Genomic DNA, 25,839 nt, shown 5'->3' with positions numbered 1-25,839 from the left:
ACACTGCATTTACGTACATCTGTCCACCCATCACATAACACAGTACATCCATACTTTACCTAAGTGGCCTTCAATGGTTCTAACTGAGCCTGTATACGCATCTTCTCATTTTTCAGTTCTCGTGTGTGCATACCATCATAGGATGGACCTTCCCACTCCCATCTAATACGGCTAACGGCCCTCATGGCTGATCTCCATCATGGCGTTCGCAATACATAAAAAGGTATAGCACACTGTATAAAGCAGCGAGAGAGCTCCCTAATAGCCTCTTGAATAGCTTGCTTTTGCAAGCTTGCTTGAATGCTTGCCTTCTAAAGTGACCCTTTTTCCGGCCCTGCCACTGTACCTGTACCAACTCCACTTCCACTACTAGTGGACCCTGCCAATGGAGTCCTGTGCGCCCCAGCCCCTCCCACTGAAGCTGCATCTGACTCCAATGTAGCTCTACTCCTCTTTGATGGCCCTATTGCTGCAGAAGCTACATCATCTACTCCCCTCTCCCCTATAACTGATGCACTTTGATTGCCTAACCGACTGAGCTTCCACGCTTGAAGAGAAGCCTTCACGTCTACGGGTACATTTGGGCACGGGCCTATGTCTTTATTTGCCACATGTACAAGATGATCTTTGATCCTTGTGGCTGCCCCTCCTCTTTCAATGCCACAATAATTACATCTCCATCGCTTGGAGCCACCACCACCTCTGTACTGGGTGAGAATCGTCACATGATCCCATGCAGCATCCTTCACCATGATGAGTGCAGGGCCTAGGCTACAACGTGAGATGGTCACAACTTCACGAATTAGAATCACGATTCACAAGCTACAACCTACAATCACACAAAATTTTGAGATAGAAGATTTGAGATGAAAGAGTGAGAGAGAGAGAGAGAGAGAGAGAGAGAGAGAGAGAGAGAATGTGTGTGTGTTTGCGTGGCTCTAGAGTCCTCGGTCAACAAGGGAGCAGGCCCGACAGAGTGGAGAGAAGAAACGTAGGCAAGTGAAAAGTCGACTGAAATGTGGGAGTCGGGGCGCGCTCACATTCGGGCCAAAGTTTTTCCCCAAATCGCAATCTACAGAAACGTCGTTTCTTGGCCGTTTCCATTTCTAGAAACGCTGTAGCGTTTCTAAAACGCCAGAAACAGGGTTTCGTGTAACTATGCTACCTTGCTCTTCCAACAAGGTGCTTCATCCACTTCATCTTCTTTCATTCCTTATGGTTCTCGGTACCATACAAAGACCAACATCAAGCTCCTCTTCCTTCTTCGGCATCTATATCCAGGTTAAAAGGGGGTTTCTATCCTTCTTGGTATTCTACAGGCTTCAGCACTTTGTCTTCGACATTGTTTTCTTCCCCGTGTTGTCCTTTACCCTTTGCATTGCATAATTTCATCATCCTTGTACTAGGGCGCTTGGGCAAGTGAACAATTTTCCTACGAGGGACACTATTCAAGTGGCACCTATTGCATGAGTATTCTTCAGCATGTAGCATACCTTGCATCTCATTGTGCAAAGCACCACTTGAGCGGAATCTAAGTTGTTTCCACCCACAGCTGTTGTCACACCACACCACCATACTCCATCACATGGATACCTCATCACCTATTTTTCCTCATCATGGACACCCTGACTAGATGGGTAAGCTTGTACTGTTTTGTGATGTGTTGGGTGTACCCTCCCTACTCCCGTCTTCTGGGTCACTATTACTCAATTGGCCGCATCCCATAGAATTTAACTCACTTATTCAAAAAAAAAAAAAAAAAAAAAACACACAATGTGGTTCCGTCTGCCTTTGTAGGGCTTGGTAGGCCACTGAGGAGCCGACGTACATCCTTTGTCCGATTGCCTTGTCCTCTCTCAGGTGACTACTTTGATTCCCTTGGTAAGATAACCATCGCCTCTATAGTCTTGGTAGGCCACTGGCCAACCAACATGCACCCTTGTTCAATGCCTTAGCTGCTTTGGGATGAGATGCCTTGGGGTAAGTACACAACATAGTGACTCACCTCACCTTTCGGCTTAGTTTTGGGCCTCAGAGAGGGTGTTGAGCTAAAACACGCTTTTCATCTGATTAGCAATCTTAAACAGCCCCAAAACACACTTAATTAATGAAAACCCCTAAAAAGGAGAGCGGTCAGAGAGAGCTTCAATGGTCTCCCAAAAACCCTAATTTTTGGGGCACCCTTCTACATCTATAAATAGACAGGCTGCCCCCATTGAGCATTATTCCATCTATGCAGGTTTCACACTCTCAAGTGCAAATTGCAGCCATCAGTCTACCTCCACGTGGCTGTCCAGCCTTCGCGACTGCTATCACCTCTCCCTCCAACCTCGCAGTACCCTATCGCCTTCTTCCAGCTGTGACCCACTGTTTGGCGTCATCTCCCATCCTGTATTTCCATCTTTCTGGAGCCACCTGGTGCCATCTCTCCCCTCTGCAGCTGTCGCCTTTGTCTCTAGCAGCCCCTGTTGTTAGCGTTTTGCAATTTCCTCTCTTCACACTCCGACTCGTGTTTAGAGACTTGGGATCCACCTCCGGTGGACGTCGCACTCCGACATTGCTTTGCCCTTGAGCACACTATATACTCTTACATTCATTTACAGTATTCATTCACTTCAGAGTTGTGTTCTCTCTCTCCCTTCTTCTGTTTGTGTTTCAATTTTGAGTTTTGCGTTTAAAGTTTGAGTTTTGCTCTCTGTGCCTGCATCTGTCTCTTTGTGTTTCTGTTTGGTCATAAACTCTGTGTGTCCTCAATGCAAACCCTAGTAGTTTTCTTCACATGGTATCAGAGCCGATGCTCTTAAAAAGAGTATCCTATGAATATTATTGAGAGCTAGTCTTTGTGAGAGGCACACAATAGGACTCATAACCGAATCACAATGTCTCAAACACATTCTTCTCCAATTCCTATGATATGCTATCAGGTTTCTTTATCACTCGAGGCCCTGAGACGGCATTATGGACTTGGTGAGGAGGATGACACTTCACTTTCACCCTCACCTTCTTTTTCTACTCCTATTCCAGATTTCATTAACATGACACAGGAGGACTTTGAGGAGTACTATCACAACAAGTACAGTGATGTTTACACCTCTCCTACAAGCTTTGCTACCACATTCGGACCAGTTGGTGAGGCTCGCCAAACTCTGATCATGGAGAACATACGGCATTTGGAATGTCTGGCGATCCATCTTTATCATCTCAGCCAAGTCCAATATCAGGTTTGTACAATCCTTTTGAGTTGCATGAATCAAAACCCTCACTTGTTTCTTCTTTTGACGTACAGGATCCGCATGACTCTGCCTATGTGAACTTTAATAGAGGGGGCTCATGAAGTAGACGGAATTCAGGTACATCTACAACTTCTGTTTCATTTCAACATGTCACACACACTTCTCACTTCCCTCCCATCCCACCCTCTTCTATATCACACCTCGGTCACCTCTCATCATCTTTCCAAAACCTTGGATTACACTCCACATCTGCATTATACACCCTAGGGGTTGGATCTTCCGTCTCCGCTCCTAGCACCTTCTCCTTCTCCACCCCATTCTCTACCTCTTTGCACCCTGGTATATCATTAAGGGGAATGCCACCCTTTAACACAGTTTCTCTCACCTTTCAGCAAAATAAGCACACCCATAGCACTTGGGACGACTGTGATGGGCACACCTCTCACTATCCCCAGCTTCCCATCTCACATGACCATTCTAACGCAAGGGTTTCCATCCTCAGCTTATGGCACAATTTCACTCTCCTTGGGTTACACCTACGCAAGGATTCCCATCTTCTACTTCTCGTATTCCCATCCCACCTCCTTGAGTTACTCATGTGGCTACCATGCCCATGCTTAGTCAACTCATCCCTACTTATGGATCCACCTTGCACATTACCCGCATGCTTGGTGGGGCACTCTGGGGCCCATTCCCAAGTGTACTCCACTCGCCCATTTTTCCCGCACTACACTTTTTCACACTCCATCTCTGAGCACTACCACTCCTGTTGCAACAGCCAAGAATGCCTTTACGGATAAGACACGTTTTAACAAGTCAAATTTCACCACTTGATCAAATTTCATGCAACAAGTGCTTGAGTCTCAGGATCTTAGGAACCTCGTCATTGGTCTAGAGCCTATGCTCGACTAGCTTACCCTAACTACATGCGTCAATGGAGAGCCGGCAATGCCACAACCAATGTTGAGCTAATGCAGGGACTGCTTCCTAAGTTTCACTCTCAGTTGCAACACTTCCCGCTCGCATCAGAGCGTTGGAGTCACCTTCTCGACCGCTATGCAGCTCGAGATCGTAGTCAACGCATCAATCTCGACTTTGAGCTTCAAGAGTTCTCTATTAAGGAAAGGAATGATCTGAAAGTCAAGCTAGCTGAATATAGCAGGTTACTTACCGTGTTCACTACTACTGGCTCTCCAAAGTCAGATGACGATCAGGTTACATTCTTCTTGAATAAGTTGCCCAAAAAGTACTTCAATTTCATTCAACACATCATCTCCCAATCCCCATTGACAATCTTCTACAAGTTTGAGTGTCAGTTCTTGCATTACATGAGGCTGTATGATCAAGTCCACAAGAAATCCTCATCACAGTCTTATTCAAAGCAGAGGGAGTTGGCTGCCTCTTCTTCGGGAGGGAAAACCACTAGTGGCAAGAACTCGCAACATGCGAAGGCAAGCCAATCAAAGGGTGACTCCTCTTCCTCGAATGGAACCAAAGAATCAAGACCTATTTGGCAACACCTCCCTAAGAGAAACCGATTTTGCACACACTGCCAGGGAGCAGGCCATGTGGACAAGAAGTGTCACTCCAAAGCCCAAGGTCTTCCTAAAAAGCCTCTGCAGACCGCTACGACTGCACAGTTCAGTGGAGCTACGCCTTCCGCTCCTGCTTCATCTGCGCCTTCAACATCCGTTGTTGCTGCTGGACATATGGCTCAAGTATAGCCTCAGCAGCCCATCTCTTTCACTACCCCTGAGGGACTGGCTGATTGGTCTACAAGTTCCAATCCCGTTGCACTTCATGCATCCATCTCACCTTCCTCTCCACCTCGTTAGGCATTCCCTTGGTAGAGCCCTACTACTGGACGTCCACGATGGTGGGCACCTTCTTAGACTAGCATATCTCTAGGTCCTTTCAGATACCCTAGGTCAATTTAGCATTCATTTTTCGCACTCTTAGAGTCGGGCCCATAGGATTCATTGTCCTTAACTTTTCCATTCTTTTGTCTTCCACTGCATACATTCATTGCTTTTATTTTCAGTAAGATTTTCTTTTTGTTATGTTTTGCTTTGGAGAATCTCACCAGTGACCTCTGTGTTTGCAGATTCTCATCTCTTTTGTAGGGTTTTGTCTTTCAGTGTAGGGCTAACTTGCAGATTGCTTTGATCCTACCTGGGCTAGAAACGTGGGGATGCGCATTGTTAGGAGTGCTTGCTCTTCTTCCAGCATGGCAGTTTCCCCTCCCGAGGCGAATCGTGCAGCATCTCTCTCGATGCTATCCTGGCAATGACTTTAACCTTGCTCTTCCAACAAGGTGCTTCCGTTGAGCTAAAACATGCATTACTTGCTAATTAGCCTCTTAAACAGCCCCAAAACACACTAAAAAATGCTCTTTTAGAGTAAATCCCTAAAGCGGGAAGCAGATCAAGAGAGTTCAGAGGAAACCCTAAAAGAGGGAGCGGTTCGAGAGAGTTCAGTGGAAACCCTAATTTTTGGGGCGCCCTTCCACATCTATAAATAGACACGCTGCCCCCATTCAACCTCAATTCCGTCTGTGCAAGTTTCTCACTCCACGTGCAGATTTCAGCAATCAACCTCCTCCCATGTGGATGCCCTCGAGATTACTGCCACTCCATCCATGTTTGCTCCTGCTGCTGGCGCCTTCATCCATACTGATGTCAGCTACTAGTGACATCATCATCTGTTGTGATCTGATCATCCAATCATCGCCAGCCACATCAAACACTATTTCAGCTTGCTGTTTACAGCAGACTCTGCACAGTTTCCAGCCTCCGATCGGTGGTACACTGCTGCGTTTTGGTGACCAGCCTACTGCCATTCACTATTCAGGACTCCTACACTCCAACTGGTGGTCACAAACTTGGGATCCGTCTCCAATCGACGTCACACTCCGACATTGCTCTGCCCTTGAGCACACTGTACACTCTTACAATCATTTACAGCATTCATTCACTTCACAGTTGTGTTCTCTCTCTCCCTTCTTCAATTTTTGTTTGAGTTTCTGTGTTGAGTTTTGAGTTTTGCATTTAGCGTTTGAGTTTTGAGTTTTGTGTTTAGGGTTTGAGTTTTGCCCTCTGAGTCTGTGCCCATCTCTTTGTGTTTCTGTCGTGGTCGTACACTGTGTGTCCTCTATGCAAACCCTAGCAGTTTTCTTCACATGGTATAAGAGCTCGTGCTCTTGTAAAGAGTATCCTGCAGATTTTGTGGAGAGCTAGTCTTTCTACGAGGCACACAATACGACTCATTACCGTATCAAAATGTCCCAAACACCTTCTTCTCCAGTTCCTATAATGTCTTATCAGGCTTCTCCATCATTGGAGGCCCTGAGACGGCATTATGGACTCGGTGAGGAGGACGACACTCCACCTTCACCAAATATCACTAACATGACAAAGGAGGACTTTGAGGAGTACTATCGCAACAAGTACGGTGATGTTTACACCCCTCCTATCAGTTTTGCTACCACATTCGGACCAATGGTGAGGCTGGCCACCTCTCGGATCATGGAGGACATACAGCATTCGGAACGTCTGGCGATCCATCTTCATCATCTTAGTCAGGTCCAATGTCAGCTTTCTACAATTCTTTTTTGATGCATGAATCAAAACCCTCGCCTGTTTCTTCTTTTGAGGTAGAGGATCCGAATGACTTTGCATATGTGAACTTCAATAGAGGGAGCTCAGGAAGAAGCAGACGGAATTCAAGTACATCTACAACTTCTGTTTCATTTGAGCATATCACACACACTTCTCACTTCCTTCCCGTCCCACTCTCTTCAATATCACACCTTTATCACCTCTCATCATCTTTCCAAAACCTTGGATTATACTCCACATCTACATCACACACTCTAGGGGTTGGATCTTCCATCTCCGCTCCTAACACCTTTTCCTTCTCCACCCCATTTTCTACCTCTTTACACCATAGTACTTCATTAGGGGCAATGCCATCCTTTAACACACTGCCTCTCACCTTTCAACAAATGAGCACACCCATAACTCCTGGACCGACTGTGATGGGTATCCCCCTCACTATCCTCAGCTTCACATCTCGCATGACCACTCAAATACAAGGGTTTCCATCCTCAGCTTATGGTGCATCTTCACAGTCTCTTTGGGTTACAGCTATGCAAGGATTTCCATCTTCTACTCCCCGTGTCCCCATCCCACCTCCTTGGATTCCTCATGAGGCTACCATGCCCATGCCTAGTCAGCCCATCCCTACCTATGGATCCACCTGGCACACTAACCGCATGCCTGGTGGGCACTCTGGGGCCCATTCCCAAGTATACTCCACTCCCCCATCCTACCCCTGCTACACTTTTTCACACTATTTGTTACGAGGACGTGAAAATTTGATGCTTTGCTTTTGTTTAATTGACATTTGATTAAATCATTAATCAAATGTGCAATTAAAAGATGCACATGTGTGGTGCAAGCAACTTTTTCACAGTTAAAGGCCAAAGGGCCCTATGAAAAATATGGGTGTCAAAGGCAAAAGCTGTAACAAGTTACACTTGTTAGATTCTAGGTGAATTCTGGTGTCAGTTTGCCCCTAGGACCATTAATTGGACATTAAGTGTCAGTGGTGACACTAGGGACTAGGCATTAATCAATGGATTAATGCTTGTCCAAGGGTCAATTAACGCATGGGACCACTTTGGGTTGCAAATGGCCTAGCCAATTAATTTTTGGATGGGCAAGGTCAATTTTCTAGGCATGGATTAAGGGCTGAATTAATTTTCAGAATTAATTTACTCTGAAAATTAATTAAATGGCTGGAAATTGCTGAAAATGGATTAAGAAAGCTGCCACTTGGCAAAACTTTCCCATGCAAGTGGGTGAAAGGCTAAATAGGGCTGAAGGGAGAGGGCAATCTCGTTTTTTCATTTTGGAGCTGTTGGAAAGAGGTGTTGGACTGTTGCTGCCAGCTTTTGGGGCCATTTCCCAGCCATTGGAGACCATTTTGGTGATGGAGATTGCATATTCTTGACCTTGGGAAGCTGGCAATTGCTGCTGAAGCACTTTCTCCTAAAGATCACAGTCTCTAATGCTCCTATTGTTGTTGGTGCATCCGTTTGGGGCTAGTACAGCAGGGCAGCAGCTGATTTTGATCAGTTCTTCGCAACAAATCTCAGAATTTTCTCTCTCTACAGCATTCTCTCATCTCCTTCAGCCTATGTTCAATCATTCTCAGCAATTCTTAGCCATTCGAAGGAGATCTCAATCATTTTTTGTGGGCTGATCTGTAATTTCTGCAGTAAACCTTAATTTACAGCAGAAATTAGGGTTTAGCAGTCACCCTGGGATCCGTGCCAAAGATTGAAGGCTCAAGGGACTGAAATCAGCAGCTGATAATTGAAGATTATGAAGGATTTCAGGAGCCAACCATCCCGAATTGATTTGGGGCAGCATTTGGCCAGCCAAGGGTCAAATTGGAGAAGAAGTCTTGGGTGAATCAAGGGGCAAATGACCCAAAAGGCTTGCTGGTCATTTATGACAGCAAGAGCAATTGGTTAGCAGGAGGAGATTGAAGAATCTCAAGTTGTACTCCTTCCAATTGAAGGAAAGCTAAAGAAATACCGCAAGGGACGCCAATTTTGGGGCCGACAAGGTGTCTACTGTCCAAGAATGTTATGGTAAAGTGTGTATTTCATTTTATGTGCATTTATTTATTGCTGTAATTAACTCTTAAATCAAGTTATCACCACCCATTCCAAGAAGGAAGGCTAATCTCACTATCCATCTCCAAGCACTACCACTCCTCTTGCAACGGCCAAGAATGCCTTCACGGATAAGGCACGTTTTAACGGGTCAAATTTCACCACTTGGTCTAATTTCATGCAACAAGTGCTTGAGTCTCAGGGTCTTTGGGACCTAGTCATTGGTCTAGAGCCTATGCTAGACCCTCGACTACCTCAACCTGATTACATCCATCAATGCAGAGCCCGCAACGCCACAGCCAATGTTGAGTTAATGCAGGGATATCTTCCTAAGTTTCACTCTCAGTTGCAACACTTCCCACTCGCGTCAGAGCGTTGGATTCACCTTCTCGACCACTATGCCGCTCGTGATCCTACTCAGCGCATCAATCTCAACTTTTGAGCTTCAAGAGTTCTCTATCAAGGAAAGGGATGATCTGAAAGTCAAGCTAGCTAAATATAGCCAGTTACTTGCCGAGTTCGCCACTACTGGCTCTCCAAAGTCAGATGACGATCAGGTTACATTCTTCTTGAATAAGTTACCCGAAAAATACTTCAATTTCATTCAAAACATCATCTCCCAACCTTGATTGCCAGGCTTCTACGAGTTTGGGTGTCAGTTCTTGCATTACGTGAGGCTGCATGATCAAGTCCACGAAATCCTCCTCACAGCCTTATTCAGAGCAGAGGGGGTTGGTTGCCTCTTCTTCGGGGGGGAAAACCACCAGTAGCAAGAACTCGCAAGATGCAAAGGCAAGTCAATCCAAGGGTGACTCCTCTTCCTCAGATGAAACCAAAGAATCTAGACCTATCTAGCAGCAATTCCCTAAGAAAAATGGGTTTTGCACACATTGCCAGAGAGCAAGCCATGTGGACAAGGAGTGTCACTCCAAGGCCCAAGGTCTTCCACCTAAAAAGCCTCTACAGACCGCTGCGATTGCACAGTCCAGTCAAGCTACGCCTTCCGCTCCTGCTTCATTTGCTTCTTCAGCACCCGTCGTTACTGCTGAACATATGGCTCGAGTACAGCCTTAGCAGCCCATGTCTTTCACTACCCTTGAGGAACTAGCTGATTGGTTTGCAATTTCCGATCCCGTTGCACTTCATGCAACTATCTCACCTTCCTCGCCACCTCGTTAGGCGTTCCCTTGGCAGAGCCCTGCTACTAGACGTACACGATGGTTGCCACCTTCTTAGACTAGCATGTCTCTAGGTCCTTTCGGATTCCCTAGATCAGTCTAGCATTCATTTTTCACACTCTTAGAGTCGGGCCCATAGGATTCATTGTCCTTAGTTGTTCCATTCTTTTGTCTTCCGCTGCATTTACTCACACACATACACATTCATTGCATTTATTTTAAGTTAGATTTTATTTCTGTTATGTTTTTCTTTGGAGAATCTCACCACTAAGCTCTGTGTTTGCAAATTCTCATCTCTTTTCAGTGTAGGGCTAACTTGCAGATTGCTTTGGTCCTACCTGGGCTAGAGACGTGGGGATGCGCACCGTTCCTTTCATGGTTTCATCATCCTAGGAGTGCTTGCTTTTCTTCCAGCATGGCGGTTTCCCTTCCTGAGGCAGATCGTGCAGCATCTCTCTCGATGCTATCATGGCGGTGACTTCTACCTTGCTCTTCTAGCGGGGTGCTTCATCCAGTTCCTCTTCTTTCATTCCTTATGGTTCTCGGCACCATCCAAAGAGCGACATCAGGCTCCTCTTCCTTCTTCAGCATCTACATCCAGTTTGAAAGGGGGTTCCTACCATTCTTGGTATTCTACACGCTTTAGCACTTTGTCCTCGACATCGGCTTTTTCCCCGTGTTGTACCTTACCCTTTGCATTGCATGATTTCATCATCTTTGTACTAGGGCGCTTGGGCAAGTGAACAATTTCCCCATGAGGGACACTGTCTAAATGGCACCTACTGCATGAGCATTCTTCAACATGTAGGATACTTTGTATCTCATTGTGCAGAGCACCACTTGATCGGATCCTAAGCCGTTTCCACTCGCGGCTATTGTTACCCCACCACCATCCTCCTCCATCACATGGATACCTCATCACCTATTTTTCCCCGTCATCAACACCCTAAGTGGATGGGTTAGCTTGTATTGTTTTGTGATGTGTTGGGTGTACCCTCCCTACTCCCGTCTTCTGGGTCACTATTACTCAATCGGCCACATTCCATAAAATTTACCTCACTTATTTCAACCAAAAAAAAAAAGTTCCATGTGGTTTCATCCGCCTTTGTAGGGCTTGGTAGGCCACTGGGCAGCTGACATACACCCTTTGTCCGATGCCTTGTCCTCTCTGGGGTGACTACTTGGACTCCCTTGGTATAATAGTCATCGCCTTTGTAGTCTTGATAGGCCACTAGGCAGCCGACCTGCACCCTTTGTCCGATTCCCTCGTTGCTTTGGGGTGGGACGCCTTGGGGTAAATAAACATCACAATGGCTACCCTGACCTTTCGGCTCAATTTTGGGCCTGAGAGGGGGTGTTGAGCCAAAACATGCATTACTTGCTAATTAGCCTCCTAAACAACCCCAAAACAAACTAAAAAATGCTCTTTTAGAGTAAATCCCTAAAACGGATAGCTGTTCGAGAGAGTTCAATGGAAACCCTAATTTTTGGGGCGCCCTCCTACATCTATAAATAGACAGACTGCTCCCATTCAGCCTCAATTCTGTCTATGCAGATTTCTCACTCCACATGCAGATTTCAGCCATCTACCTCCTCCCACATGGCTGTCCGACCCTCGATATTGCTGCTACTCCATCCGTGTTTGCTCCTGCTGCTAACGCCTTCATCCATGCTGACGTCAGCTGCTCGCAACATCATCATCTGCTACGATTTGATCATCCAGTCATTGCCAGCCACACCACCAGTTTCCAGACTCAAGACTACTATGTTTTGGTGACCAGCCTGCTATCATTCACTATTCAGTACTCCTACACTCCGACTAGTGGTCACAGACTTCGGATCCGTCTCCGGTGGATGTCACACTCCGACATTGCTCTGCCCTTGAGCACACTGTACACTCTTAAATTCATTTCTGTTTGTGTTTGAGTTTCTGTGTTTGAGTTTTGAATTTTGCATTTAGAGTTTGAGTTTTGAGTTTTGCATTTAGGATTTGAGTTTTGTCCTCTATGTCTGTGTCTGTCTCTTTGTGTTTCTGTCGTGGTCGTACACTCTGTGTGTCCTCGCTCAAACCCTAGTAGTTTTCTTCATAGCTTCATCCACTTCATCTTCTTTCATTCCTTATGGTTCTCGGCACTATACGAAGACCGACATCAAGCTCCTCTTTCTTCTTCAACATCTACATCCAAGTTGAAAGGGGGTTCTTACCTTTCTTGATATTCTACAGGCTTCAACACTTTGTCTTCGACATCCGTTTCTTCCCCTTGTTGTACCTTACCCTTTGCATTGCATGATTTCATCATCCTTGTACTAGGGCGCTTGCGCAAGTGAACCATTTTCCCAAAAGAAACACTGTCCAAGTGGCACCTACTGCATAAGCATTCTTCAGCATGTAGCATACTTTGCATCTCATTGTGCAGAGCACCACTTGAGCAGATCCTAAGCTGTTTCCACCGGCGGCTGTTGTCACCATACCACCATACTCCATCACATGGATACTTCGTCACCTCTTTTTCCTTGTTGGGTGTACCCTCCCTACTTCCGTCTTCTGGGTCACTATTACTCAATCGACCGCAACCCATAAAATTTAACTCACTTATTCTTTTTTTTTTTAAAGTTCAATGTGGTTCCGTTCACCTTTGTAGGGCTTGGTAGGCCACTGGGCAGCCGACGTGCACCCTTTGTCTGATGCCTTGTCCTCTCTTAAGTGACTACTTGCATTCCCTTGGTAAGATAACCATCGCCTCTGTAGTCTTGGTAGGCCACTGGGCAGCCAACATGCACCCTTTGTCCGATGCCTTAGCTACTTTGGGGTGGCATGCCTTGGGGTAAGTACACAACATAGTGGCTGGCCTCACCTTTCAGCTCAATTTTGGGCCTGAGAGGGGGTGTTGAGCTAAAATACGCTTTTCAGCTGATTATCATTCTTAAACAACCCCAAAACACACTTAATTAATGAAAAACCCTGAAAATGAGAGCGGTCCGAGAAAGTTTCAGTGGTCTCCCAAAAACCCTAATTTTTGGGGCATCCTTCTACATCTATAAATAGACAAGCTGCCCCCATTGAGCATTATTCCATCTATGCAAGTTTCACACTCTCCAGTGCAGATTGCACCCATCAGTCTACCTCCATGTGACTGTCCAACCTTCGCGACTGCTGCCACCTCTCCCTCCAACCTCAGAGTGCCCTGGTGCCTTCTTCCAGCTGTCACCCACTATCTGGCGCCATCTCTCATGCTGTGTTTGGCCTGCAGCTGCCATCGCCAGCATCTCCAACATCAAGTGACATCCTACAGCCTGCATTTGCATCTTTCTGGAGCCGCATGTTGTCATCTCTCCCCTCTGCAGTTGTCGCCTCTATCTCTAGCAGCCCCAAGTGTCAGTGTTTTGCAGTTTCCTCTCTCTTCACACTCGGATGGTGATTACAGACTTGGGATCCGTCTCCGGTGGACAACACACTCTGAAATTGCTCTGCCCTTGAGCACATTGTACACTCTTACATTCATTTACAGCATTCATTCACTTCAAAGTTGTGTTCTCTCTCTTCTTTCTTCTGTTTGTGTTTAAGTTTTGAGTTTTGCGTTTAGGGTTTCAGTTTTGAGTTTTGCGTTTAGGGTTTAAGTTTTTCTCTCTGTGTCTACGTTTGTCTCTTTGTGTTTCTGTCATGGTCGTACACTCTATGTGTCCTCAGTGCAAACCCTAGCAGTTTTCTTCACAGTCTATGCATATAAAGTATACACTTTTGAGATCATAGGAAAAGCAAAAGAGGACACTTGATCGTCATAGATGTGCTTTGCAATTTGCAGAGGGCGATTATATTTTGTTGTGTTTTGAAAAGGCAAGGCTAAAAAAGATAAAAGAAAGAGAGAGGTTGTATCCAAAGTTGAGTATGAGATACTATGGGCCTTTCCAAGTGTTGGAGAAGATCAACAATGTGGTATATCGTCTGAAATTACCTACACATTGGCCCATACACAATGCATTTTATGCCAGTTTGTTGAGGCCTTTCGGTGGTAATGTGTCAGAGGATGTATCTGTTGAAATTCAGCCTGAAGTTGAGAAGCAAGATGAGATCTTGGTACCCGAGCAGATTTTAGCACATAAAGAAAAAAACAGTCAGAGGTAAAGTTTCTAGGAGATATTTAGTGAAGTTTCAAAACTATTCACCAATGGATGCAAAGTGGATGGAAGAGCATGACTTGGCAAACCGTTCTCAATTGTTGCAACTTTACCTAGAAGCCTTTCAGTTAGAGCCTCGGGGTCAATCAGGTTTAGCAGAGCAAGGGTCCAAAGCACTACCCGATGCTCAAGGGGGAGGTAGCGCTTCCACTCCTCCAGTTTTGGATAGCTCTCATATGTAGTGAATCTCGAATGTATTTAGCATGCATCCAAGGTAGTATGCTGACAGTATATTTGCCATGAGATCACTATTTAGTGTACTAGCCACTATGAGATGTATGCAAATAAATATGGTTGTTACCACAGCTCTAAGACTATACTTTTGCATCAATTTGGAACCGATTCATGATCAATTTAGAGAGCAGTTTTTGCCTCAATTTGAAGATCAATTTTACTGATCACTTTCAAATCAGTTTTGATCAATTTAAGAACAGTTAATAATCACTTCGGGATCAATTTTTGCATCAATTTCTGATCAATTTTTGCAACGAGTTTGTGATTACTTTGATGTCACATATGCAGCAGTTTGTGATCAGTTCTTAGATCAGCAAATGATCAATTTATGCTTAGTTTTCAATGGTTCACAGCTGGTTCCATGGACAATAGCATGTTATTAAATGCCATTGATAGTTTCAAACATGGTTTATGCTGAGAATATGCTTTACTGTGGTGGTGAAGTCAGAACAATTGAGAAACATGAGTTATGGATCCATCCAATGGGTTTCTAGCAACAGTTCTAGACTGTTTTTCAGATCTATGTCATGATTGTGTTGGCTGGAAATTTTCAGCAACTTTTGGGCATATGACATGGTTAGACAGCAATGGTCAATGTTGTGACTATGATGCCTTATGGAAATTCCAATGCAATACACTTTGGCTTTGGCACAATGCAATGCAATCAAGGACGATTGTGGGGATTTCAAGGAGGAGGTCTATCATGTGGACGTGAAATTTTGAGATGCTTTAATCTCGCTAGTAAGTTTATAACATTTGATTAAGTTACTAATCAAATGTGCAAGGTTGTTAAGCACGTGTTACACATAGCAGGCCTCAAGGAGGGTAGAATGTATGTTCTTTAAAAGTTTTAGACTCTAAATTCTTTAAAATTACCTACACATACCATGTAGACTTGGGAGCAACTAGGAGGCTCATCAAATGTTTTAGATATAAAAGAGTGCCATGGTATTTTTGAGAGAATTTAGGAGGCTTGATATTTAGGTATTATAACCTCAATCGATAATACGATACAATATTATAGGTTTGTTATTTTTATTCTTTATTTTGAAATTATGGATATTGGAGTGCTTATTTTTTCCTTTGCTTGTATGTCTTTTTGCCTTTTCTTTTTGCACAAACTTAACCTCTTGATATAACATTCTATATAATGACCTTAATTGATAATACAATTTAGTACTCCACTAAGGTACTGTGAGAGTGCGCAACGGAAGAAGAACACGAACACGGAGGAGAGGAGAGAGAAAGCAGAGAATGAAGGAAGAAAGTCTGCACTGACTGAGAACAATGCTGGACTGACTGGGGGGGCTGCTATAAATAGCCCCCCAGGCCAGCAAACTGGCTGACCAGCCAAACTGGCCGACCTGGCCAGATTTGGCCGACCAGCCAGATCTGGCCGACTTTGGCCAGATCTGGCCGACTGCCCAGAAAAATGGGCAGTCTGGACAAAAACAGCCCAGTTTGGGCTGTAACAAACCCAGGACTGCATGCTGACTAGGGCAGCCACAAAAATGTCCTGACAGAGCTCCTCTGTCTCCTGTCAGACTCTGACAGGAGCTCACAACCAGGAGATGACAGACTGAGACTGAAGAAGAGCAGGCTAACACCCCCTCTCAACTCCTCGGAGAGTCTAAAGACCCAAGAACCGCATGTGATGAAGCAAAGAAGCCTGAGGCAACGGCTTCGTAAAGAGATCAGCTGCATTGGCCGCCGTAGGACAATAGACCACCACCAGCTCCGAATCCACGATCCGCTCTCGAACATAGTGATACTGAACCTCAATGTGCTTCGTGCGAGCATGAAACACCGGGTTCTTGGCCAGAGCAAGAGCACTCTGGTTATCCACGCGCAGCTCCGTAGGTCCGGTCTGGGAAAAGCCAATCTCCGCGAGTAAGCGACAAAGTCAAACTGCCTCCATAGCAGTCGAACAAAGGGCCCTATACTCAGCCTCTGTAGAAGAAAGTGCCACAGTAGGCTGCTTCTTGCTGCTCCAAGAGACAGCACCAGATCCAAGGGTGAAAGCATAACCTGTAGTGGATCGTCGCGAATCCACATCACCTGCCCAATCAGAATCACTCCATCCAGAAAGGGTAATCCCATCTCCATACATGATCCCGAAGGATCAAGTCCCCTGTAAATAGCGAAGAACCCACAAGGCCGCCTGCCAGTGATCCTAGGTAGGAGTCTGCATAAAAGAAGACAATAAAGCCACCACAAAAGAGATATCCGGTCGAGTGTGAAGCAGCCAGATAAGAAAGCCGACAAGGCACCTGTAACGGGTGGGATCGGTAAGAGGAACTCCAGCTGTCAAAAGCTTGGACTCAAGGTCCATGGGGCATGAGATAGGCTGACTCTCAGCCATATCAAACTCTGAAAGAAGCTCAGAGATGTACTTGTGCTGCGAGATAAAAATGCCCTGTGCCATCTGATAGATCTCCAGACCTAGAAAGAAGTGAAGGATCCCTAGATCTGTCATGTCAAACTCCTGCTGAAGAAGGGACCGTGTATGCTCCACCTGCTGAGTGTCGCTCCCTCTAATGATAAGATCATCCACATACAAGATAAGGAACACCGAAAGAGAATCCACAACCCGTAAGTAGAGGTTGGGATCATAAGCGGAGCGCGCAAAGCCACTCTGTAAAAAGAAGCGGTCAATCCGCTAGTACAAAGCACGAGGAGCCTGCTTTAGGCCATAAAGAGCCTTCCGCAGCCTGTAGACATGATCCTCCTTCCCCTGCACAAGAAAACCAGGAGGCTGTGAAACATAAATCTCCTCCTCAAGAACGCCATTCAGAAAAGCAGACTTGACGTCCATCTGATAGACAGACCAACGATGGTGAGCAGCAAGAGCCAAAAGAACTCGGATGGTAGACATCCTGGCTGTAGGAGCAAAAGTCTCAAAGTAATCCAACCCTGCACGCTAAGCAAAACCCTTGGCAACAAGCCTAGCTTTATGCTTGTCCAAGGAGCCATCTGCAAGATATTTGGTCTTAAAGACCCATTTCACACCAATCACCTTCCGTTTCGCGGGACGTGGAACAAGCTCCCACGTATGGTTTCGCTCGACGGAATCGAGCTCGGCCTGCATAGCCTGTCTCCAAATATCCTGTGCAAGAGCCTCCTCCACAGTGGAAGGCTCGGAATCCTGAAGAATCTGTGACATAAGAGCATAGTTCACACATAGTGAACTGTCCCGCTGGGCCTGTAAACGTGCTGATCGACGTGGACCTGAAGAAGAAGCAGGAAAGTGAGTAACACCTGAATCTTGCATGAGCCGGCGATACCATAAAGGAATCCTGAGAGACTCCTGCTGCTGTGAGAGAGACCGGGGGGTCTCCGGAACTTGTAAAGCACCCAAATCGGAGAGGGACTCCCCCTCACCGAGTGAAGGTAGATCCTCCGCATCTGAAGAAGGCTGTATATCCCGTGAAGATCCCGAAGTGGCTGTAGAAGAGCTCGTAGAAGATGAAGGCACATCCATCAAAGGGGAAAGAGAAGCCGAAGGAGGAGGAATAGGGGGGGTGCTAAGGGGCATCCTAGAAGGAAGGGAAGGAAGAGAAGGTGGGGGAGGGTCCGTCGAGGATGAAGAAACATCTGTAATAGAACCATCAATCGGATCCTCAGAGGCCGAAGCCTCATCAAAGATCACATCCCTGCTCACCTCAACCGTCCGCGTCGTCGGGTCATAGAGCCGATATCCCTTCGTGGTCGTACTATAACCAACGAAGATAAGTTTTCGCGACTTAGAGTCGAACTTCGTCTTCCTCTTCTTCTTGTCCACATGGACAAAAGCATCGCACCCAAAGATGCGAAAATGGGACACGGAAGGCTTCTTCCCAAAGAAAGCCTCATACGGAGTCATGTCCTGTAATGCCGAAGTCGGAGAGCGGTTGCGAATATGCACCGCTGTAGCCACCGCCTCACCCCAAAGGAAATGAGGAAGACTCCTATGCTCCAGCATAGATCAGGCCATCTCAATCATGGTCCGATTCGCACGCTCCACCACACCATTCTCTGATGGTGTGTTCGGATGGGAATACTCCACCCGAATACCATGATCCCTGCAAAACTGACAGAAAAAGTGAGAAGTGAACTCGCCACCGTGATCAGCTCGAACACCACGAACCTTGGAAGCTGTTTGGGTCTCCACAAACACCTGCCACTCACAGAAACGGGAGTACGCCTCGCTCTTGTACTCCAAGAAATAAAGCCACACATAACGACTAAAGTCGTCCACAATCAGCATCAAATACTTGGCCTTCCCAAGGGAGGCCGTGCCCATCGGTCCGCAAAGGTCGGTATGAACCAACTCAAGCGGAGAAGTAGCCCGCCTAGAAGCAACCTGCGGGTGAGGCTGTCGATGCTGCTTGCCCCTCAAGCAGCTAGGGCACAAAGTGTGAAGAGGAGGGAAATCAGGAAGTCCCTCCACCATCTTCCTCCTAGAAGCCCGGCGAAGAGAATCAAGGTTCAAATGACCATACCGAGCATGCCAAAGCAGCCCGAGCTCATGGGAAGTCCGCGCAGCCAAGGCTGTGAGCGTATAAAGCCCACCCTCCTGTGTACCTGTCCAAAGAGCATCACCTGTAGAAGCATCCTCCACTGTGACTACATCCTGTGTAAAAATGAGTTGGGTACCTAACTGAGTAAGGCCATGCACAGATAATAGGTTAAAGCCCAAATCAGGGACATAGAGAACTTTGGCTGAGGAAGACCGCCTGTCAGAAAACATAGGTAAAGTCCCCACGCCTCGAATAGGAACTGTAGAATTGTCACCAATGGTGATTGTACCCCCTCTGGAACGAAGATCCTGAAGCCAATCCTGACGGAAGATCATATGTGAAGATGCTCCACTGTCGACGAGCCAAGGCTTCTCCTGAGTGGTAGAAGCTAGGGCAGTGTCTTCCTCAACAAAGACATGCACAAACGCAGATTCTGTTGTGGCTGGGGCCGCCTTCGAGTCCTTCTCCTTAGGCTTCAAATGGGGATACTTCTGCCAACACTTCTCCTCGGGATGAGTGCCCTTCCCACAATGGGGACATATGGGCTTTTTCTCCTTCGCATCCTTCTTGTCCTCCTCCTTCTTGTCCTTGGCCTTCTCCTTCTTTTGTTTCTTCTTCTTGCCGCCACCTGTGCCGGCCGTAAATGCCTTGGTGGAGCCACTGGCTCCCACCTCTTTGAGTCGCTCGTCATGCTCCAAGACAAGCGGGGAAAGCTCCTCCCATAGGAGTGTCTCACGGGTCCTCGAAGTGATGAGGCTGGTGTAGAAGGCATCATAACGGGGTGATGGCAGCTGAGTCAACAGAGTCATCGCCATATCCTCAGACGATATCAGACGACCAAGAGAGGCTAGCTCGCCTCGCATATCCTCCATCTTCGTTATGTGCTCCTTCATGGAAGAAGAACCATCAAGACTGAGCATCCGCAACTTCTTCTCCAGGGAAATCTTGTGAGCAAATGTCTTGTGCTGATACAAAGACGCAAGCTTTGTCCGCACTTCCGCCACAGTCTGTAACCTGTGAACATGTACAATAACAAAATCATGTAGACTCATAAAAAGAAAAGAACGGGCTCGAGAGTTGAGACTATCCCATAAGGCTGCACGGTCCATAGAGGTGCCATCGGACGAATCCGCGGGGAGTCGGTCGATGGGCGAAGAAACAAGCTCCCAAAGATCAAAGGTATCAAGGATGCAAGCCACCTTGCACGACCATAGGGAGTAGTTGGAACCATCCAACTTATCTTCCTTCGGAAAGGAAGGGAGAATTGGCACCTGGATAGAGGGAATCAAGGAAGGCATCGCACATCTGAAGCAGTCTTCACTGAAGAAACCTTCCCAGTAGATGGAACCCTCTGAGATGCATGGACTGAAGAAGGACGAGTGCGAGGAGGTTCTTCCCGATGTCGAACTTCACGATAATCCCGCCTCCGCTCAGAGGAATGATGAGAGAGAAGCTCATCCTCTGAGTCTTCAAAGCCTGAAAACTGGTAAGACATCTTCCAATCTGCAAAATACCAAAGAAAGTTGTGCCACAATCGAAATAGGACCAGCAATGTGGTCACCAACCACCAAGGCGTAGGCAGAGAGTACCTACAAACACCTGGATCTGCAAAACGCAAGAATACTGATGTCGAACACCAGAGAAGAGACCACCAGCACCAGGAAACAGCCCGGACAGAGATCTCCAGCAGGAACAGAGCCGCCTGAGGTGGAAGCGACCTACAGAACAGCAAAACGCAGCCTGTAGGGAGGTCGCCCAGCAGCAGGAGAGGCCGCCTGGTGGAAAACGCAGGGTTGCTGCGTCGCTGGATGACGTGGCAGCCTCTGCAGTCAGCGTGGGCAGCAAACGCAGGCTGTACAGCCTCCTGATGAAGTTGCCTAGCTGTGGTTGATCTGTTGGCAGCAGCAGTAAGGTATTTCTCTCCTGAAGGTGTGTCCTCCGTGCTCTCAATTAGGCGATGATACCATGTGAGAGTGCGCAACGGAAGAAGAACACGAACACGGAGGAGAGGAGAGAGAAAGCAGAGAATGAAGGAAGAAAGTCTGCACTGACTGAGAACAATGCTGGACTGACTGGGGGGCTGCTATAAATAGCCCCCCAGGCCAGCAAACTGGCCAACCAGCCAAACTGGCCGACCTGGCCAGATTTGGCCGACCAGCCAGATCTGGCCGACTTTGGCCAGATCTGGCCGACTGCCCAGAAAAATGGGCAGTCTGGACAAAAACAGCCCAGTTTGGGCTGTAACAAACCCAGGACTGCATGCTGACTAGGGCAGCCACAAAAATGTCCTGACAGAGCTCCTCTGTCTCCTGTCAGACTCTGACAGGAGCTCACAACCAGGAGATGACAGACTGAGACTGAAGAAGAGCAGGCTAACAGGTACCCACCTCTTAGTTTAGTGAGGTACCCTCTTAATAGGTGGTTGAAGCTATTTTCCATGATTAGGATCATTCTATCCCTTTTTAAGAGCCTAGTGGACTTAGTTCAACCCTATAGTGTTAGATTTAGGGTTGTAGGAATGCAAGTAAAGACTAGGAGAAGAAAAAGCTTAAGAGAACACAACTCAAAGTTTATCAAGATATGTGTAAGGAGAAGATTTACATGACTAACCATGCCTTAAAGTGAAGTGGTCAATTGGTGTTAGTTTTGACCAATAAGTTGTTTGGCCAATAAGTGTGAGTGGTAACACTAGGGACTAGCACTAACCAATTAATTAATGCCAATCTAAGGGTCAACAAAGGTTGGAGACCACTCTAAGGTATAAATGGCCTAGCCAATTTAATTATGGATGGGCACATTTAATTTTGGGTAGGACCAAAAGGGTTCGAATTAATTTTCAAAATTAAGCAATTCTTAATTTTAAGAATTAAGTAATTCTTAAAATTAATTTAATGGTTGGATAATACTGAAAATTGGATTTAGAAGGCTGCCACTTGGCACAAATGCCCATGTAAACTAAGAAAACGTTATTGGACCTAGTTTGAGCCATTCAATTCAGTTTTCAGCCTGAGAGAGAGAGAGAGAGAGAGAGAGAGAGAGAAAGAGAGAGAGAAGGTGCTGCCGATCAAATTTCAAGCCTGTTCTCATCCACTAGAAGCAAGAGACAACAGCTAGGAGGCTAGGAGCTATAAGCGACAGCATTGGTGGCATCAAGAGCTGCTCGCGACAACATTTATTGCAAGCGACAGCAAGTTTTGGGGCTCTAGGCAGCAGGCAACTACATTTAATGCAGTCTAGTATGGACAGCAAACAGAATTCAGCCTTTTTCCACGTGAAAATCAAGAATCTCTCTCTCCTCTAGCATTCTCTCACCTTCTTCAACCCATTCTCAAGTTATCTCAGCAAAGCTCAAGCCATTTGGAGAAAATCGCAGCTAGATTTTGTGGACAGCAAGAGAAATTCTGCCATAAACCCCAATTTTCAACAGTAATTAGGGTTTAGCAATCATCTCAAGATCTGTGCCATCATTTAAAGGCATCGCACCTTGAAATCAATACCTAAGATTCGTGCAATTGTTAGGGATTTCAAATGCCAATCCATCCATTGTGAATTTGGGGTAGCATTTGACCAATTGGGATTCCATTAGAGCAAGTCCTACATGAAAATCAAGGGGCAATTTGCCCAATTTGTTTGCTGATTATTGGTACAGCAAGGGGCTTTTGAATCAGCCAAGGAGATTGTGGAATCTTAATTTGTACCCAATCCATTAGCCAATAAAGTTAAAGAAATACCAAAAGGGACGCCAATTTTGGGGCGGGTGTCCACTATCCAACAATATTAAGGTAAAGTGTGCATTTCAATTTGTGATGATTTACTAATTGCTGTAATTAAGTGCTTAATCAAGTATTACCACCCTATCCAAGAAGAAAGGCTGGTTTCACCAAGTGATTCACCACGAAAGAGGAAGATGTGGAGAACGGATCATCAAAGTTAAGGATGTGCCACCACAAGCCATCATAAACAAGTCCGTTTCCCCCTTTGGACCAAGACACCCCTTGGCAAGACTAGATGATTAATGATCGGCTAGGTTTGGGCCATGTTTCAATGAATCAAACATACCACTTGCTTATACACGATAAGGATTGACTTGCCCAAAAGGGCAACAACACTTGGGGTCTCCATAAAGGTAAAACTTGGTGGAAATCTATGGTGAGGATAGACTAGCTTAACAAAATACCTTTCAAATACAAGGGACCTTATATGGCAAATGTTGATTAGTGCTCTTCCTCTTGCCTCTACAATCCCCAAACATCAAATTTCCAATGATTGTTGTTTCTTTTGTGAGACGTGAAAACTCTCCCCATCAGTTCATTTCTTGTCTAGTGGCAACCGGTCGTCGCTATCAACCATTTGGTCTCAAGTGATAGGACTACCGATGCTTCCAAAGGACTAGGTCTTTGGACATCCTAAGTTCGTGAATCCTGTGTAGCCCAATATGAAAGTGCTCTTTCATTTTTACACTTATGAGGTTGTTGGCACATGTAGACCATGAGGAATGCATTCATTTTCCATTCTTGCAAACTTATATAGCCCACTTGAGAGGCATTCTTCATTGGCATCTCGACGTGATTGGGCTAGCGGATATTCTCCCTCAACACGATTTGCTTTCTTGGCACATTGCAATTTCTTCGATCTCCCTACGGGCCATCTAGTCCCTTTGTAACGTTGCTCATGTTGTATCTTTATACTTTTCATCATGCTGTACTTTTGAGATTATGTTTTGGTAATTAATACAATCACCCTTTGCGGAAAAAAAGGAAAGAGAGGAGAGGCTAATACTGCTGCTATAGAGTCACCTGTTTTGGAGCAGATTGCAGCCATCCAAGAGGTGAATTTGGCGTATAGCAGCCACCAGAAAGCACAAGAACAGCAGGTGACTGCATTTCTGGCCCTTCCAGTAACTGGCGACAGCAAGTATAGCACAGCAGCAGCATTTATGATGCTCTCATGCATGAGTTGGCAGCATTAATTGCTATTTGGATCAGTCACTATTTTCGCAACAAATTGGCAGATTTTCTCTCCCCTTAGTTCTCTATTATCTAGAGCCATTCTCTCAAAGTTTGTCAATCATTTTCATCATAAATTCAGCCATTAAAGGTGTACAGCAGGAGCATTTCTGCTGTACCCCCGAATTTACAGTGGAAATTAGGGTTTACCAACCACCTTGGGTCTCATGCCAAGAATTCAAGGAATTGCCAAAGATTTCAAAAGGCCAACTATCCCAATTGGGTTTTAGGTTCATTTTGATCAGCCAAGGGTCAATTGGAGGCCCATCCCCTATTAGATCAAGGGGCAAATCAAATTGAAAGCTTGCTAGTCGTTTTTGACAGCAAGAGATATTGGAAAGTGAAAGAGATTGGAGCCAAATTTCGATTGACTTCATACAATTTTAATAGAAGCTAAAGAAATACTACAAGGGGCATGCATTTTGGGGCCAACAGAGAGTCTACTATCCAAGGTTAATTGGGACGTTTATATTTCCAATTGATGTGAATTTTATGCTTGTTATAATTGGTGCATAAATGGTCATTACCACACTTTCAAAGAAGGAAGGCTGGTTTCATGGTTCCGTTGTTAGAATTCTATCAATTCCTTGATTTGGTAGACCCACGATACCTAATTGGAAGTTAGAAGCATTGCTTTAGTGCTGAAATTGTGATCGTGTGAGCATTATAGCAAGAATGTGTTCTTGCTATGAAATAGAATCAATCAGTGATGATGCCTTTTACTGAAAATTCACCAAATGTAGGGGGAAATGCATTGCCTAATCTTGGATAAGGCACTCAACATTGGCAGCAAACTGAAAATGTTGGTGTAGACCAATATTTCGGTCCTTCTAGACCTCTTGATATTGATGAACAGCAAGAAGATGAAGAATATGATGGCCAGTTCAAAGATCGATTGAGAACAGCAACTAATATCTTTGTTCAATTGGCAAAGATTCTTAGTTTACTCAATTTTTTAATTCTTCAAGGAAGGACAGCAAAGGCAAGAAGAGAAAGTCATCCTCTAGAGCTTTAGGACAACAGGATGTACCAAAGAAAGAGCCAAAAAAGCCTGATGATGCTCCCAATTTAGACAATGAGCCTTTCTATATCATACTCAAAACTAAGGCTTCTTGGGAAGTGGCAATGTACTGAATGGAAACTATTCTAGGTGAGATAACTTAAAAATTCCTAGCACAAATAGATTGATTGTTAACTAGAGAAAGGTGCTTCACACACAATTCTTTAAGAATGAAAGAACAAAACACTTTTGAATCCATTGCCTTTTTCCTATGCAAGCTTACATTGCATCAAACAAAGAAATTCAATTGAATTAACAACTGACTCTCACAAAAGTGTAGTTTCATCTTTCCGGGTACACATTATAGGGCTCTTTGCCATAATCAGAATTTTTTGCAGCAGATTTAGGTGATTACTCCTATCTTACAAAATCTGAAATCACTATGGAACATGCACAAGACAAGTGACTGAAAGCTGAGTTTTGACTGAATTCAGGCCAATTGAAGCAAATAGTTTTTAACGTGCGTTCCCTTGTGAGACTATTCAACCCCTCTGGCTAATTGGAGAATCACAATGCATTCATGTCACCTTGCAAGATCACAGCATAAGGTTGTCCCATTTACTTTGCACTTGTCCACACACTTAAAGACCTTTTATACAAATGATAGGATAATCTGTTTGACATATTTTCACAAGGTCAATTCTCTGAGAAGTTCTAGCTGTTTAGATAACATCATAGCTAACCAGATGGTTATGCCCACTTTGTATCTTAGACACTTACAGGATACTCTGAACTACTTCAAGCAATTGCAGCCATGCGGTCTTTATTAC

General features: G+C 45.4%; 1 protein-coding gene across 5 annotated transcripts in view; it reads right to left on the bottom strand.

Moving 5' to 3' along the window:
* LOC148018168 (Saccharopine dehydrogenase) overlaps nt 1-25,839 on the bottom strand; it is a 105,419-nt gene that overhangs the window by 42,923 nt on the left and 36,657 nt on the right. The gene's annotated exons all lie outside the window — the stretch shown is intronic.

This window comes from Lygodium microphyllum, chromosome 21, assembly GCF_053477565.2.
Source record: "Lygodium microphyllum isolate KBCC chromosome 21, Lygodium_microphyllum_v1.1.10, whole genome shotgun sequence".
NCBI lineage: Eukaryota > Viridiplantae > Streptophyta > Polypodiopsida > Schizaeales > Lygodiaceae > Lygodium > Lygodium microphyllum.
The sequence above is the reverse complement of the archived record's forward strand: the minus strand, read 5'-3'. Positions and strand labels throughout refer to the sequence as shown.